General features: G+C 35.8%; 1 protein-coding gene and 1 pseudogene across 3 annotated transcripts in view; one reads left to right on the forward strand and one right to left on the reverse strand.

Annotated features, from left to right (window-relative positions):
• Positions 1 to 16,532, reverse strand: part of SPOCK3 (SPARC (osteonectin), cwcv and kazal like domains proteoglycan 3) — a 421,151-nt gene that overhangs the window by 41,454 nt on the left and 363,165 nt on the right. The window lies entirely within an intron of this gene.
• LOC308429647 (pre-mRNA-splicing factor 18-like) overlaps positions 8,627 to 16,532 on the forward strand; it is a 28,316-nt pseudogene continuing 20,410 nt past the window's right edge. The window contains exons 1-2 of the transcript in view: positions 8,627 to 8,660; positions 11,128 to 11,190. The product of the transcript in view is annotated as a pre-mRNA-splicing factor 18-like (transcript). The remainder of the gene's footprint in view (positions 8,661 to 11,127; positions 11,191 to 16,532) is intronic.

Raw genomic sequence — 16,532 nt, forward strand, 5'->3', positions numbered from 1 at the left:
ATCTTAGCCATTATAACTAGTGTGAGTTGGAATCTTAGGGTTGTTTTGATTTTCATTTTCCTGATGACTAAGGATGTTGAGTATTTCTTTGGGTACTTCTCTAAAAGACTCTGAAAAAGTCTGACAAATACAGAGACTGATGCTCTCAGCCAACCATGGAAGGGAGAATGAGGTTCCCAATGGAGGAGTTAGAGAAGAGACTGAAAGAACTGAAATGATTTGTAACTTCATAGGAAGAACTTAGAACACATAGGCACAGAGGAAAATTTCCTGAACAGAACACCAATGGCCTATGTGTTAAGATCAAGAATCAACAAATGGGACCTCTTAAAATTGCAAAGTTTCTGTAAAACTAAGGACACTGTCAAGACATCAAAACAGCATCCAACGGATTGGGAAAGGATCTTTACATATCCCACATCTGATAGAGGGCTAATATCCAATGTATACAAATAACTCAATAAATGAGACTCCAGAGAATCAAACAATTCCATTAAAAATTAGGTACAGAGCTAAACAAAGAATTTTCAACTGAGAAATACCAAATGGCCAAGAAGCTGAACATGCTTGGAGCTAACCATCAGAATGAGTAAGGGGTCCTGTCGAGGGTGCTAAGGTGGGGCGATGAAACAGCTAAATGGGGTTGTAGCCTCATAGCAAGAACAACATTGTCAACCAACCAAATCCTCCACAGTTCCCATGGACTAGATCACCAACCATTCAGCACGCATTGAGAGACCTATGGCTCCAGTTGCATATTTCGGAGAATAGCAGTGTCTGGCATCAATGTAAGAAAAAGCATTTGGTCCAGTGAGGGCACATTTTCCTAATGTAGGGAATGGCAAGTCACTGAGGTGGAAAGGATGATTGAGAACTAGTGTTTCCTTGTGAAGACAAGTAAAGGGGAAGTGGGAGGAGAAAAGGGTTGTCATAGAGGACAACATTTCAAATGTAAATACAGAGAATAGCTAATAAAAAAAGGAAGAACAACAATATCAACTAACCAGAGCCCCTAGAGCTCCCAGGGACTAAACCACCAACCAAAGAGTACATATGGAGGGACCTATCCTCCAGCCACATATGTAGCAGCAGATGGTCATATTGGGCATCAAGGGGAGGAAAGGTCCTTGGTCTTATGAAGATTTTATGTCCCAGTGTAGCTAATGCCAGAGCAGGTAGGTAGGAGGGAGTAGGTTGGTGGGTGGAGGAGCATGGTCATAGAGGCAGGATGAGGGGGATGGTATAGGAGAATTCCTGAGGCAAAACCAAGAAAGGGGATAATATTTCAAATATAAATAAATAAAAAAGCCAACAAAAAAGTAGAGAATAAATATAACAAAAGTTTATTAAAAGAAGAAACTCAATTACCCTAGATGCACTTATTAAAATGTTCAATAACCTTAGCCAACAGAAAAATGGAAATCTAGGCAACTTTGATATTTTATCTTACATCTGTCAGAATGCATACATTACGTGATCCAATGGCTAATATAATATAAGATGACAAGGAAATAGAATAAGGAGAACACTTATCTCTTGTTGTTAGGAGTCGAAGTTGTAGAGCCACATGAGAAATAAGTGTGGCAGTTTCTCAGGAAAATGGGAATACATCAACCTTAAAAGCCAGCTATACTATACTCAGCATACACCTAAAGGGGTACTTAATGCTACTACAGTGACTTGATCAGCTACATTAATTGCTGCTCTGGCTATATAGCCAAAAATTAGAAACAGTCTCAATGTCAGTCAATAAATGAATAAATAAATAACATGTGCTTAATAATGAAAATCACTTAAATTGAAGTAGCTAGCAGAAAATCATCCTGAATAATTTAAACCAGATCACAAAAGACAAACATGGTATATATATATATATATATATACTCATTTATATGTGGACGTTCCCTATCAAATCTTTCATAAGGAGTCTAGAATCTATATATAGAGGATAGTTATATAGCAAGGGATTTGGCAAAGGGATGGTTATCTATAGGTAGGAAAAATAGAAAAGGGAGTTAAAGATTGATTGTGGTAGGAACTGGAACAGAAGGATCAAACAAGGGGGGATAGAAAGTAGATAAACATCAGGAGAGGCAATTAAATCCAAAGTTCATTGAAGGTTTAATGTGAAACTTAATACATAAGAATCTGCCAAAAATAAATACATATATGAAGGTGATCTAAATGTCATCTCCAAATACTGAGGAAAATTGAGACCATAGTGTATAACCACTGTCATCAAATATAGATTCCATTTTAAGGAATGGGTTACATTTAATCAATTTGTTAAACCAAGGGTTCTGAAATCAACAAATAATTCAGGGTAGTTCTGAGTTTATTGGTCTCTTTCCACGAACTGATGGTAAGGTCCTCGTTTTGAAGACAGTACCTACACAAACCATCTAACATGGAGAAGTTAAGCTGATGCCTACCTAGAGCTTTCACTCATACTGACCAGTATTCACAGTAATGGAGAGCTCTCTGAACACTAGCAATGGAGAAAAGTAAATGCCAAAGTAGCTCCAAATCCTTTGATTTATAGTGTGGACCCTCTTGAAAGGTGTGCTACTGTAACAGTGGCACATGTCTTATAGGAGTAACCAACCATTAACTGTTGTGATGTCTATCCTACTCCATGAGATGAAATTCACTGCAATACTGCTCAGATAGTCAAGACAAGAACCTGAATAGATATTCCAGAGACCAGGAAGAAATCCAAATAAAAGACCAACATGATAAAATGATTCCAGTAGGCATTCTGTTACACCCATATACTAAGGTATTATTCAGCCATCATCAAAGATTTCTCATGCAGTAGATAAGAATACAGAGATCTACAGCCAAACAATTGGCAGAGAAGGAGAGGGTTTGGAATGTCCCAAATGGAATTTCTATTTCAAGCCTTCCGCCTTCCTCAAGGGTCTGAAAACTGTAAAAGAGGAGGCAGCAAGATTTATAAAGTCAGAGGGGTTAGAGGGCATTTAGAAAGCAAGGCTTTTTAAACCCAGCAGGACTAGTACACATACAACAGCATACACAGGGTCTACACGGGTCTGGTCTTCTCTACTGAAAGTGGAAGTGGACACAAGCCAACATCCCCAAGTCAGAGGTGATCTACAATTGATAACCACTAGCAAAACTAGCAAATTAGCAAATGGAAAATTAGTTTGTGGAGGTTTTGTTTTGTTTTGTTTTGTTTTTTAACTAAAGGGTCTAACTGGATATCCAAACCACACTTAAGGCCAGGCCTTTACCAAACTATACCCTGTAGTAGATAGCCTATACAAACTGAACTCAGTGGGATTTTTGGAAGGCATTTTGATTTTTTTTTTCTGTTTCTGTCTAATACTTCTGTTTAAGCTTTTTTCTTTTTGTCTACAGAACTTTTTTATGCATTATGTTTTCTGATTTTATGAATTTGTGGAATTTCTGTATTTGTGACTCTCTCTCTCTCTCTCTCTCTCTGTATGTGTTTTGTGTGTGTGTGTGTGTGTGTGTGTGTGTGTGTGTGTGTGTGTGTGTGTGTGTTTGTCTTTATGTATGTGTACGTCTTGTGAATTTTTACGGATCCTTCATTTCTCTTCCCATAGTATGTTTTGTCCTACTCAGAATAAATTGCTTTTTATTTTATTTTATTTTATTTGTTTTCTAGGGCTTTTTAAATGCTTGTTTGTTTTCTAATGAAAGAGAGAAACAGCAAGAAAGGGTGTAAATTTGGGTTGGTGTGAAGGTGGAAAGAATCTAGGAGGAAGTGGGCAACAGGAGCCATTATAAAAAATGTCATTATATTTAAAAACTACTTTCAATAATAAACTAATGATAAATCAAATATTAAATACATTCAATGATTAATACAAGAATAAATTATAGAACAAATAGAGCTACATTATTTGACAGAAGAACTGTGAGGTATCCTTAAAATGTTGCTTTGTTTGCCTTAAGAAAATGGAAACGTTAAGAAGCCTTAAAGATACATTTTTAGAATACTTGCTGAAAGATTTTTTAAGTGAAATATTATCAAACTTTAGCATATTAAATGCACATTTAATTTACCATTGCTTTTCATATTACTTAGCAACAATGTCTGTTTAAAAATAATCAACCCACTAAGCAGAAATACCATACAGTCTATGACTCATGCTACAACATGGTATTTAATTCAGAAATTATTTTGTTTTATTTTGAAAATGCAAGACCCTTATTAATTTTTAGAGGACACTACTAAAAATGTTGCTCTTCCTGCTTCAAAAGGCACCATAGGCTCAATTTTTATTCGCAAGTAAGACCACATCCTGCTAATGGTCTTCTTCTTCCTCTTTTTCCACTTCCCCCTTTTCTTTTTAAATTGAAAAGAGATGTTTTCCTATAATTTAGTATAATCATGGTCTCATCGTTATCTCCTCCCAGATTCTTCTCATCTCCTTCCATACAAACTGCCTTCTTTCTTTCTCTCATTAGAAGCCAAACAAACAAATTATAAAAAGAAACAAATAATCCAGACTAGAACAAAGCAATGATAGAACAAACAGAAAAAAAACAGCAGAAACAATATACATGCAGAGACAAACACACACACAGAAAACCCATAAATACACAAAATTGGAAACAACGGACCAGTGAGAGAAAGACAAAATTAAAAGCTTAGCCAAATCTTCCTATAACAAATCTAAACAGAACTTCCGCTAATACCACTAAAGTTACCTTGATTTGCCCATATTTTCTAAAAACTATGAAGTGATACTGTATTGTGTTTTAATGTATTTAATAAAAAGCACTTATTCTGATACTACATATATTATGTACTGCTGTGTCTAATTTATAGTAATAGAACACAAACAGTGATTTAGGACTTGAAGGGAATTCCTAGATTTATCTGCTTCCATTTTCCAGTATAACAGTTGACACAAATTACAAAAATTATGGTGATGTAGCAGAACAACTATGCCTAATAAAATCCTACATCTTTCTAAGAGAAATGTAAACCAAAACTATACAGCCACAAAGTATAAGGAAACAAACATTTTCAGAATTTGTTCCCCTAATACTTGTTTGGGCATGTGGAAAATTGCTTCATCTTTCTGAGAATCATTTAACCAGAAAAATCAATGGTGGGAATAATACAAAGAAAGTTTTTACATATCTAAGATCCACAAATAAAACTTCCTTCACAATCTTTTATGGGGACATTTATGAACAACATGATAAACCAGCGAAAATCTTAGAATGAGGAAAAATAAGTAAAATGAGGAAAAAAAATATGTCAGGGCATTGGCTGAAAAGGGAAATTCTCATGGTTACACTACCTGCGAGTTGCTGAGAAAGGGCCTCAGAGGGCCCAAACATTGAACAAATTCACAGCCATCTCCTCATTCAGGTAAGAGAATGTAAATTCTGTTTTTATTCATGACTCTCAGCTGGTGAGTCTAAGTGATGATACAGTTTACCGATTGTCCTTGTATAAATATGTGCTCAGTGCCCTGGTTTTCCCTGTTATATCTTGCCCTGGTCTTCTGCTATCTGTAAGAACGTATAGAATACAGGAGACCATCTGTGCAGGCATGCCTTTTATTCCCCATGGAGTGATTTAAATGAAGTTCACAGGTCTGCTGTCAGTCAGAATCAGAAACGGCCAGCACAATGGAGATTTATTTATAATGCATCTTTTCTTTACTTTGACCATGTTATATACTGGCATTAATGTCAGAAAATACTGAAGAATTAAAAATAACTGAATCATTACAAAGAATGTATGTAACTCTCAGTTGAACAACACTCCTTTAAAACACATTTTGTCACACTGTGCACACATAAAAATCATCCTTTCAACATTACAATCTTATTCACTGAGCTGTTCTTAATAGTACTGCTTCAAGCATGGGACTGATGGCATTTACTACATAAAGCAGCACAACTCAAACCATCACTTATTACATAAAGAAGTTCATTATCAACAAAATTATAGCCTTTATTTAATTTTCAAAAAAAGAACTAAGAAACCGATGAGACCATTTAGTGCAGGCCATCTGTAGAAGATGATACGGTAATACACTTTGTGTTTGTGGATGATATCTAAGAAGCTCACACATTGCCATCTGTCATGGGATACATAGGTGCATGCAAAGATACAAGACAGTTTGTTCACATTTTATACCTTTAGAAGTCGAGCATGTTAATAGATTACCTGAATCTATAGATAGCATAAAATACAAGTTTAAAGAACTCTCTTTTATAACTTGATTCAGAAACAGCAGCAAGTATAGGAGGATGTTTTACCAAATAAATTGCAAGCAGCAGGGGTTTGTGGAATACATTGACTTGCATTATTTTATTATGTTACCAAGTCTTAATTAACTAGTAGAATGCTTACAATGGATCCCTAATGAAATATTTTTTAAGTGTATTTGCTTTTAAATTAAATGGCATGTTTAAGAAAAGAAGTATGCCAGAACATTTTCTCAATTCTGAGACCTTATGGACAGTTATTACATATAACACCAGAGTTCAACTTTCAGGGATTTATGGTTGTTGATGAAAGAGAATGTGAAACTAAATACCTTAGAGTAATAGTGGATATAACCGATAATCCCTGACAAGTGGGTAACTGCTGTGTTGAGTACTTTAACTATATCAACTGAAAATGTTCACAGAAACTTCACTTTTGCTTTCAGTTTGAAATGTCAGGAAAGTGACATTGAAGGATTGGACTGAGGTCAGAGAGGCAAGTGTGGTTGCCAGGGTCTGGATCAGTCAGGTTCCAGAGCTGGCATTCTAAATCTCTACAGCAAACCGCCATAGATATCTCAAAGGAGATCTGAACTTGAGAATGCTATTTATGAACAAAGGGTTAGCATTGTCTCACTTGTAAGCCTTTGTTTCATTAAACAGTGATGGTAATGATATAAGCCCTGCATCACTGCGGGATACATCTCATGCTGGCAAATGCATTTCAGAAGCCAGCACCAAATCTATACAGAGTAATTGGATGATCTTGTCTTAAAAGAAATCATGTCTCTAAGTCATATGTTTGATACCAATTAAAAACAAATCATATCTTTTCTTTTTTATTACTTTTTTTTATTTCAGTCATTGCTTCCCTTCAAGTCCACCCTCCCACAGTTACATATCCTGAGAAATTATCCACAGTATGAACAGTCACATAAGAAATAACTCACAAAGGTTCCTATCAGCAATTTTTCAATAAGATAAATGGAATCTCTTTTTGTATTTTTCACTTTTTAGAGATACCTAAAAAGGCAATACCACTACTTTCTGTAAGTTATGAGTCAATTTTTCTCTATGCATAAGCACAATATTAAATAGATTATATATTTTTAAACTATATGGTTGTATTTAGTATCACACTCCAACTTCACCAGCTAACAGGAATTTATTGAACTTAAACCAATTCAGAATACACTGGACCCAGTTAATCTAACAAGCCTTTTACTCCAGTGATGAATTACTAGAGATGTTTTCCTCCAAGTCAAATTAATAAATGCCTTCCTATTTTCCAAAAGTCCAATTGCCCAGGTTTATTTCTATAGATAAAATAACTTGCATTCCAGCTCAGAAGGGGGCCCCACGGCTTGGCACCATTCCTGACTCTATAGAGCACTCACAAAAGGGAACCAATCATGACTGCTCTCTGAAGGACACAAGAAGCACCTGAAAGAGTCAGATGCAGATATTTGCACCCAACCAACAGTAGCTGTTGATCCCTGTAGTAGAATTAGGGAAAACCTGTAGAAAGCTGAAGAGGAGGGTGACCATGAAAGAGGACCAGCAGTCTCAATTCACCTGGACCCCAGGTTCTCTCAGACACTGGATCACCAACCAGGCAGCATATGCCAGAGTCCCCCAGCATGTGTACAGAACAGGACCCTCAGGTCTGGGTGCAGTTGGTGAGGTGCACTTAACCCTCAAGAGACTGGAAGCCCCACAGAGCTTAGATGTCTGGCATGGTGGGTGGAGTGGGTACATCATCCTGGAGAAGGGGTTGGGGTTTGGAAGCTGTATTATGAGATGAAGCAGAGTAGAAGGGTGGAAGGGAGGTAAATAAAATCTTGAGTGTAAAAATAAAATAAAAAAATACATCGTATTCACAAAGTGTAATAAGATTTTTAATTACTTTATTGAATATTTCCTGTATTTACATTTCAAAGTTTATTCCCCCACCCACATTCTTCTTCCCCTCCACTTCCTTTCATGATGGTGCTCCCTCTTCCAAGTACCCTTTCAGTCCACAGCTCCCTGGCTTTCCCCTACACTGGGAGAACATGCCTTCACTGTACAAAGGGCATCTTCTCCCACTGATGCCAGAAAATACTATCCTCTGCTACATATGCAGCTGGAGCCATAGGTTTCTCCCTGTGTGCTCAATGGTTGGTGTTTTAAACGATAGGAGTTCTGAAGGGTTTGGTTGATTCAAAATGTTGTTCTTCCCATAAGGTTGGAAACCCTTTTAGCTCCTTCAGTCCTTTCTCTAGCTCTTTCATTGGGGTACCCATGTTAAGTGATATGTTTAGCTGCAAGCATCCTCAACTGTATCTGTATGACTCTGGCTTGGCCTCTGAGGAGGCATACATACCTTGTTCCTGCCAGTTAGCACTTCTTGGCATTAGCAATAATGTTTGTGTTGATGGCTGCTTATACCTCTCCAGGTGAGGCATTCTCTGAATGATCTCTTGAGTGATCTTTTCTTCAATCCCTGCTCCTCTATTTGACCTTGAATTTCCTCCTGTGAGTGTTTTGTCTCCCTTCTAAGAAGGTCTGAGAAATACACATTCTGAACTTCCTCCTTTTTTTGTTTCTCTTCTTTATTTATTTATTTATTTATTTATTTATTTATTTATTTATTTTTGCTTCAAAAAGTCTGTGAATTTTTTTTGGGGGGGGGGGGTATTCAGTTCAGCACAGCTGGGGCTAGTATCTGCTTATCAGTGAGTGCATACCACGTGTGTTCTTCTGTGCCTGGGTTACCTCATTCAGAATGATAGTTTCTACTTCCATCTATTTGTCAAGGAATTTCATAAATTCACTGTTTCTATTAGCTGAGTAGTACTCCATTATGTAAATGCCTGACAATTTCTGTATTTATTCCTCTGTTTAAGGACATCTGGGTTCTTTCCAACTTCTGTCTATTATAAATAAGGCTTCTATGAACATGGTGGAGTATATGTCCTTATTATATGTTGGAGTTTCTTTCATGTGAAATAGGAGTGGAATAGTTGGGTCTTCAGGTAGTACTATGTCCAATTTTCTAAAGAACTGCCCAGACTAATTTCCAGAATTGTTGGACCAGCTTGCAATCCCACCAATAGTGAAGAAGTGTTCCTCTTTCTTCATATTCTCACCACCAACTGCTCTCACCTGAGTTTTTGATATTAGCCATTCTGACTGGTATAATGTAGAATCTTAGGGTTGTTTTGATTTGTATTTCGCTGATGACTAGAGATGTTGAGCATTTCTTTAGGTGCTTCTTGGCCATTTGGTATTCCTCAGTTGAGAAATTTTGTTTAGTTCTTTACCCAATTTTTAACAAGATTATTTGAATCTTTAGAGTCTAATTTCTTGAGTTCTTAGAATATTTTGGATATTAGTCCTCTAACTAACCATAGTAAAAGCAATGCAGAGAAAACCAGTAGCCAACATCAAACTAAATGGTGAGAAACTTGAAGCAATCCCACTCAAATTAGGGACTAGACAAGGCTGCCCACTCTTCCCCTACCTATTCATTATAGTACAGGAAGTACTAGCCAGAGCAACTTGAGAGCAAAAGGAAGTCAATGGAATAAAAATTAAAAAGGGTAAAGTTCAAGTATCACTCTTTGCAGATGATATGATAATATAATTCAGTGTTCTAAAGAATTCCACCAGAGAACTCCTACGGCTGATAAACAGCAAAGTGGCTGGGTATAAAATAAACTCAAAAGAATTAGTAGCCTTCCTCTAACCAAAGAATAAACATGCTGAGAAAAAAAAAATGGGAAAAAAGTCACCCTTCACAATAGTCACAAACAATATGAAATACCTTAGTATGACCCAAACTAAAGAAAAGATCTTCATGACAAGAACTTCAAGTCTCTGAAGAAGGAAATTGAAGAAGACCTCAGAAGACTGAAAGATCTCCCATGCTCATGGATTTGAAGAATCAACATAGTAAAAATGTTCTATTTGCCTAAAGCAATCCACAGATTCAGTGCAATCCCCATCAAAATTCCAACTCAATTCTTCATAGATTTAGAAAGAGCAATTTGTAAATTCATTTGAAATAACAGAAACCCCAGATATCAAATATTATTCTCAACCATAAAAGAACTTTGGGGGGAGAATTACCATCTCTAATGTCAAGCTATATTACAGATTAAATGTGATAAAAGCCCAAATGGTATTGGTACAGAGATAGGCAGGTAGATCAATGGAACAGAATTGAAGATCCAGAAATGAACCCACACACTTGTGGTCACTTGATCTTTGACAAAGGAGCTAAAAACATTCAATGGAAAAAAGACAGCCTCTTCAACAAAGGGTGTTGGTTCAACTGGCATTCAGCATGCAGAACAATGCAAATCGATCCATTCTTATCTCCTTGTAAAAAGCTCAAGTGTAAGTGGATCAAAGACTTCCATATAAAACCAGGTACACTGAAACTATTAAAGGAGAAAGTGGGGAAGAACTTAGAAGACATAAGCACAGAGGAAATTTTCCTGAACAGAACACCAGTGGCTTATGCTCTAAGATCAAGAATCACCAAATGGGACCTCATGAAATTGCAAAGCTTCTGTAAGGCTAAGGACACTGTCAAGAGGGAAAAATGACAGCCAACATATTGGGAAAGAATCTTTACAAATAAAATGATATTAATGACATTTAATGGTATCTTAGCATCAAGCCAAAAGGTTAGAGGAAGGATTATTATTTTGCTGTTAAAAGCTGTGGAAGCTGGGATTCCCTAGTGGCTCCCTTGAATTACATAGCAAGGAGTGATCTAAAATGATGTTAGGTACTCATTAGTTCAATTACGGGTTTTCAGAAATTTTTACAAGAATCAAAGACTCTTTAATATGAATTAAATACTATTGTAAATTATAGTTCCATAAACATAAATTATTTTCCATGTTTTTTAAGCTTTTCCAAAGTTTTACCAAGAGCAGGATAATCCAGAGTTAAATGAAACACAGTGTGACAAAGGTGAGTGAAAAAAGAGAGCTCCTAAGAATTTTAAAAAATTGAGGAATTTTGGGTATCTTGCAGGCCTTGTAATTGGTGGTTTTCCTTGATAAAGTGATACATTCTTTAGAAAATACATGCAAGATATAAATAAAATGTTTTATATTGGATGAAGTTTGGAAAGCACATATAATAAATATAATTTGAACAAATGCATAAAATCATAATTATATATTTAGCTTGATCATCATAAGTTTTTTGAGTCCACTTGAGCTTTTAGAAAAACATACAAGGGTAAAAGTCTTATAAACAGCCATGATAGTTCGCAGTATGGTAGGTAATAAGACTGTTTTGAAATCTCCTGAAGATTCAACACTTTAGAAATGTGGCCAGGACTTTCTCTCCAGAGAGCTATTTTTTACCTGTGTCTTGATATATAAGACAGTCTGAAGAGCAAATTTGTGTCTAATTGGTAATAATGCCTCTGTAATTCAGGAGACCTGATTTTCAGGAACTCTTCAACAAAATGGGTGTAACTTTTCTAAACCTTGCTAATGTATAGGTTCAGAATTCAACAGGGACATTTGTGATTACAAATGTGCCTACACCTCATTGTCTGACTGCTGAAAAAAAGGTTCAAGTCTTATTGGAAGGCACATTTTCTGAAATAGTCTTTCATTCATAAAGTGTACAATTTAGAAACCCATCTGGACAGTCTCCTAGAGCAAATAACCTACACTAATACTGTTTTATCCACACAAGTGCAAAATCAGGTAAGTTGCCCACCAATTACCCATGACTAATAGCACACAGGCACATACGTGCTCACGTGCGCGCGCAAACACACACACACACACACACAGAGAGAGAGAGAGAGAGAGAGAGAGAGAGAGAGAGAGAGAGAGAGAGAGAGAGAGAGAGAGAGAGAGAGAGAGAGAGAGAGAGAGAAGATATATTATACACATAGAGACACATACACAATCAAACTAATATTTTTATGTGATAAGGGTAATTTTGCTCTGATTTATCCAGGTTTATGAAAACATGAGTTACAAATTTTATAGCCATTAGAAAATATTGATTGATACACAAGTGTATCTGAAAATTGTGATTCATAAATAATTTAATTTGGGAGGAATAACCTAAGAATAGAAGTTTTTATACAGAAGGCATTTTGATCAGGCATTAGAGATAACCTATTGAATGGATGAGTCTCTGGGCAGGAATTTGGGCAGCAGTAATACATGATTCAGTATACTCGACAGTCAGAGGCATTTTAGGTTATAAAATGGTCTCTGAGAAGCAAGAACAACTGGGGCATAATCAAGTGACAAAATGGTATTCTACCCAAACACCTTAAAGATGAAAATCTTTTTTGGTATATTTAAAATCCTATAAAATACCAGTCAGTATATTGATGTTTTGAGAATGGCATGAGTGATTGTTATTAAATGTACATCTATATATTGTAGTTATCAAAGATCAGATGTTATTTTCTAGTAAGAGAACATGATACTAAAACTCAGATAAAACCATGATATTTAATAATAAAATAACAAAAAATGCTATTCAAATTCCATGCTGAAGTTAATATTAATTTTTACTTATGGATAGATCTTCGTAATATATGTGTCTATTTGATTTGAATACATATTGGACTATTATATCTTCTTTTACTAAATTCAGATTAACTCTCAGGTAGGTCACAGGAAAAGCCTTCCATCAATTTTAAGAGCTACTCCATGCTCTGGAACATAGAGGCAAGATGGAGTCACTAGAACTGAAAGAGGCATTCATGATAATATCTTCAGTGAAATGAAGAAGGACAAAAGATTGTTCACATTTGAGATGATGGCAATATAGCACTCTATTGTCACATTCTTTGTGCGTAAGGACCTCTCTGCCATGCCCTAGTCAGCCAAAAGTAGTATCTAATAAGGATGCTCACTTTCTTGGACTGCTATTATAGTGTCACAAGGAGACTAGACAAAACAAGCAGGGATTTCTTCCTCCATGTTTCAGAATCCAGAAGTCTAAATAAAGGGAAGCATCTTTGCTTTTCTCTGAGGCTTTCCTCCTGGCCTCTAAGATAGATACCATATGAGTTTGTTGTCTGTTTCTGTGACCATAGTACTGAACAATACATCTCAGCTGAGGAAAGACACATTGTTGGTCATGGTTTCAGGGCATTTCATGGACAGTAGTAGTAAAACTCAGCAGGAGGAGCTTCTGGCAACATCTACTCGAACAGTGAAGAAACTCCAATCAGAGAAACTTGTAAATGGAGTCAGATGGAACTTTCAAAGGGCTGTACTGAGGGACTTCCTTTATCCAACTATACAATCTCCCAGAGTCCCTCAGCCAGAGAGTACTGGTGTACTGGGGTCAGGGTTGTGTTTATAAGAGACAGGTCATCAAGGTTCAGGGAATTTGCTGTGACATTGTGTATCCTAGTAATGTCAGAAAATATAGTCATAAAGTAGCTTTATTACTGCATATACCTTCACAAAGACAACAATAGATGCCCAATGTTGATTGCAGAGGCCCTCAAGGTCTCAGATATGCACAAAGAATTATAGGAAAGTAAGGCATGTTGAAAGTGGAAGTCTTCAGAGAAGAACACATCAATAGATTATCCAGTAGTAGATCATAAGCCTTGTAACATTTTGTAGACTGAGCAGGTAATATGTAGAATATACAAATATAGACATATAGAGAGGTATTTAATAACAAGAAAGGCTAAGAATTTGAAACAGAGCAAGAGAGGTATGTGGGGAGCTTAAAGGAAGGAAGGGGAGTGGAGAAATGAATGACATAATGAGCTCAAAAATGAAAAAATGGAAAAGAAAGCTCCAATATCTGGAAAAGCAATTCTCAAAACACTAGTTGGGGGTCATTTTACATTCAAAGTATCACATGAACCTTCCCACTCTCTTCTCTCTAGACTGTTTGTTCTGTGTGTGTTGTCTGTGTTCAGAATCTATTCATGAGGAGATCAAGTGAACTGGATTAGAGCCCAGCCATTGATTGCTAAAGCAATTTGCTATTTAATGGCCCCATGTCCAGACATGAACACATTTTAAATTACAGGCTAAAGTACATAAACTTTCTAAGTATGAGAGATAAACATTTCGGCCCACAGCCACATGCATTCATTAAGCTAGGGGAATATGCTCAAAAGGAAAAAACACGATTTAACCAGCAATAAATTGCATCATTGTATACCTGTGGCTTGAAACTGGGGACTCAATTTCTGTGACAAATTGCTCACAGACATAGTTTAAAAATATATCAGTATTTTTATCTTAAAGAAATGATAAATGATAAAGAGATAGTGACATGTTATCTAATGATACACCATGTATATACCCTGAAATAGTTCAAAGTCATATGCAAAATTCTATACAATTATCTATAAGTTAAAATAAAATTAAACCTTGTCAAATACTGCTGGCGTTGGCAAATACACAGTTTCTATATTTGCGTACTCAACAATGTACTAATGTGCCATGTGGTAGCATTTTGGTCAACAGTAAACCACCTATACCACAATACTCTCAAGAGGTTATCTTACATTGATAGGGTCGTCAGCTTCCTGTTCTACATTCACCATGAGATTGTCACAATGATCAAATCTGATAATGAAACATATCTTCAGATGCATCCCCATCATTAATTTGTGAATAATTAAAACATTTATAACCCTGGAAATTCATCAGCAATTCAGTCAATCATTTAAATATGGTTACTTTAAAATATATTACAAACAATGTAGAGATTTTATTAAACATTTATTAACATATTTACATAGTTGATTGATTCATATTTATTTATTTGTGTGTGTATGTGTGTGTGTGTGTGTGTACTTGTACTTGTTCACAGCATACACACTTGTGGAGATCAGAGAATAAGCTGAGGAATACATTCTTACTTTCTACCTTTTGAGTTCTGGGGTTGAACTCAAGTCATCAAGGTAGGGAGCAAACTCCTTTAGTCATTGAGCTCTGTAGGCAATTCCTATGGATACTTCAGTTTAGAACAACTGGGGTAGACTGCAAGAGAAAACTAGGTTGTTTTCTAGAAAGCTCTAGCATCTCCAGGGTTTGGTTCGCTCTAGTATTCTGAAATCAATGCCTACTCAGGATTACTCTATCAAATATAAATATAAACATTTATATAGATATATATTTATATATAATATTTTGTGCAATGTGTTTGCTTTGAAAACATAACATTGCAGATTCTTGATAATTATTGTTTACAATAGTCTCTGAATGTAGTGTTTAATAAAAGTACCTTCAGACCTCATTTTGCCCAGATTAAGCTGATGATGTCTATACAGAATAACTAATACAGCTTTTTCTATGTTTTGCCAGTATATGTATATTTTCAAATTTAAATATTGCATGTTATTGTGTTCAAATGTTTATTGCCATAACTATTTTATATCAGATAAAAATTGAACTAGAATGCACGCTTTTCAATATCAAATACAGCCAGCACTACACCCATAACACAGTGAATAAACAGACTGCTGTGTTGACACTTTCACCTTGCAAAGTTGCCAGTATTGTCTTCTACAACATCACATTTTTTTTTTCAAGAAGAAGGATCCTAAAATCTGTTGTCATACAAATACATGGCACTGAGAAGTTGTCAAGGACATGGATTTGGGAGCACAGTTTGTCACTGTGATATAAAGCTAACCTTTTCACTGTTTCCACACAAAATTCTTCTAGGCAATGATGCTTTATGTGTAACTGTGGTGTGTTTGGCGTGGTGAGAGTATGTGTGCATAAATGCTTTAGAAAAAGGAAGCTACAATAAAACTGTTATCAACATTAATCTGCACAAGACAAGTACAGGGATAAGAAACGAGTGTTCAAAATTGCTGATTGAGAGTGTAGATTGTAGACATAGAATACAAAGTTCAGTCTTACTCTTCTTTATTTTTTTAACTTACTTTGACATGCTTCTTAGGTAGAGGTGGCAACTTCCCTTGAATGTCTAGAAAATAAGTATTACAATCCAGACATTTTATCAGCATAGCTTTGCATCCTAATGAGCTTCCTTTCTAAATGGGGATTTTACAGTCACAAATGTCTTCAAAGAGTAAAAATAATGGTCTGACCTGATTTGACAGATGAGGTGAGGGATGGAGATCTGTTCAGAATATTATTTTATCTGATATACTGGTATTTTAATCTTTAATGGCGACAGACAGACAGTAAAGGTTGTAGAAGGTTAGACAGTAATCAAAAAATGCATATTTAATCAGATGAATTCCATTCAGGAACCTGCCAAGAACTGCTTTTACTCTTACACAATATTAATGGAACTCATGGCTGCTATTGAAATCAATT

Source organism: Micromys minutus, assembly GCF_963924665.1.
Source record: "Micromys minutus genome assembly, chromosome: 14".
NCBI lineage: Eukaryota > Metazoa > Chordata > Mammalia > Rodentia > Muridae > Micromys > Micromys minutus.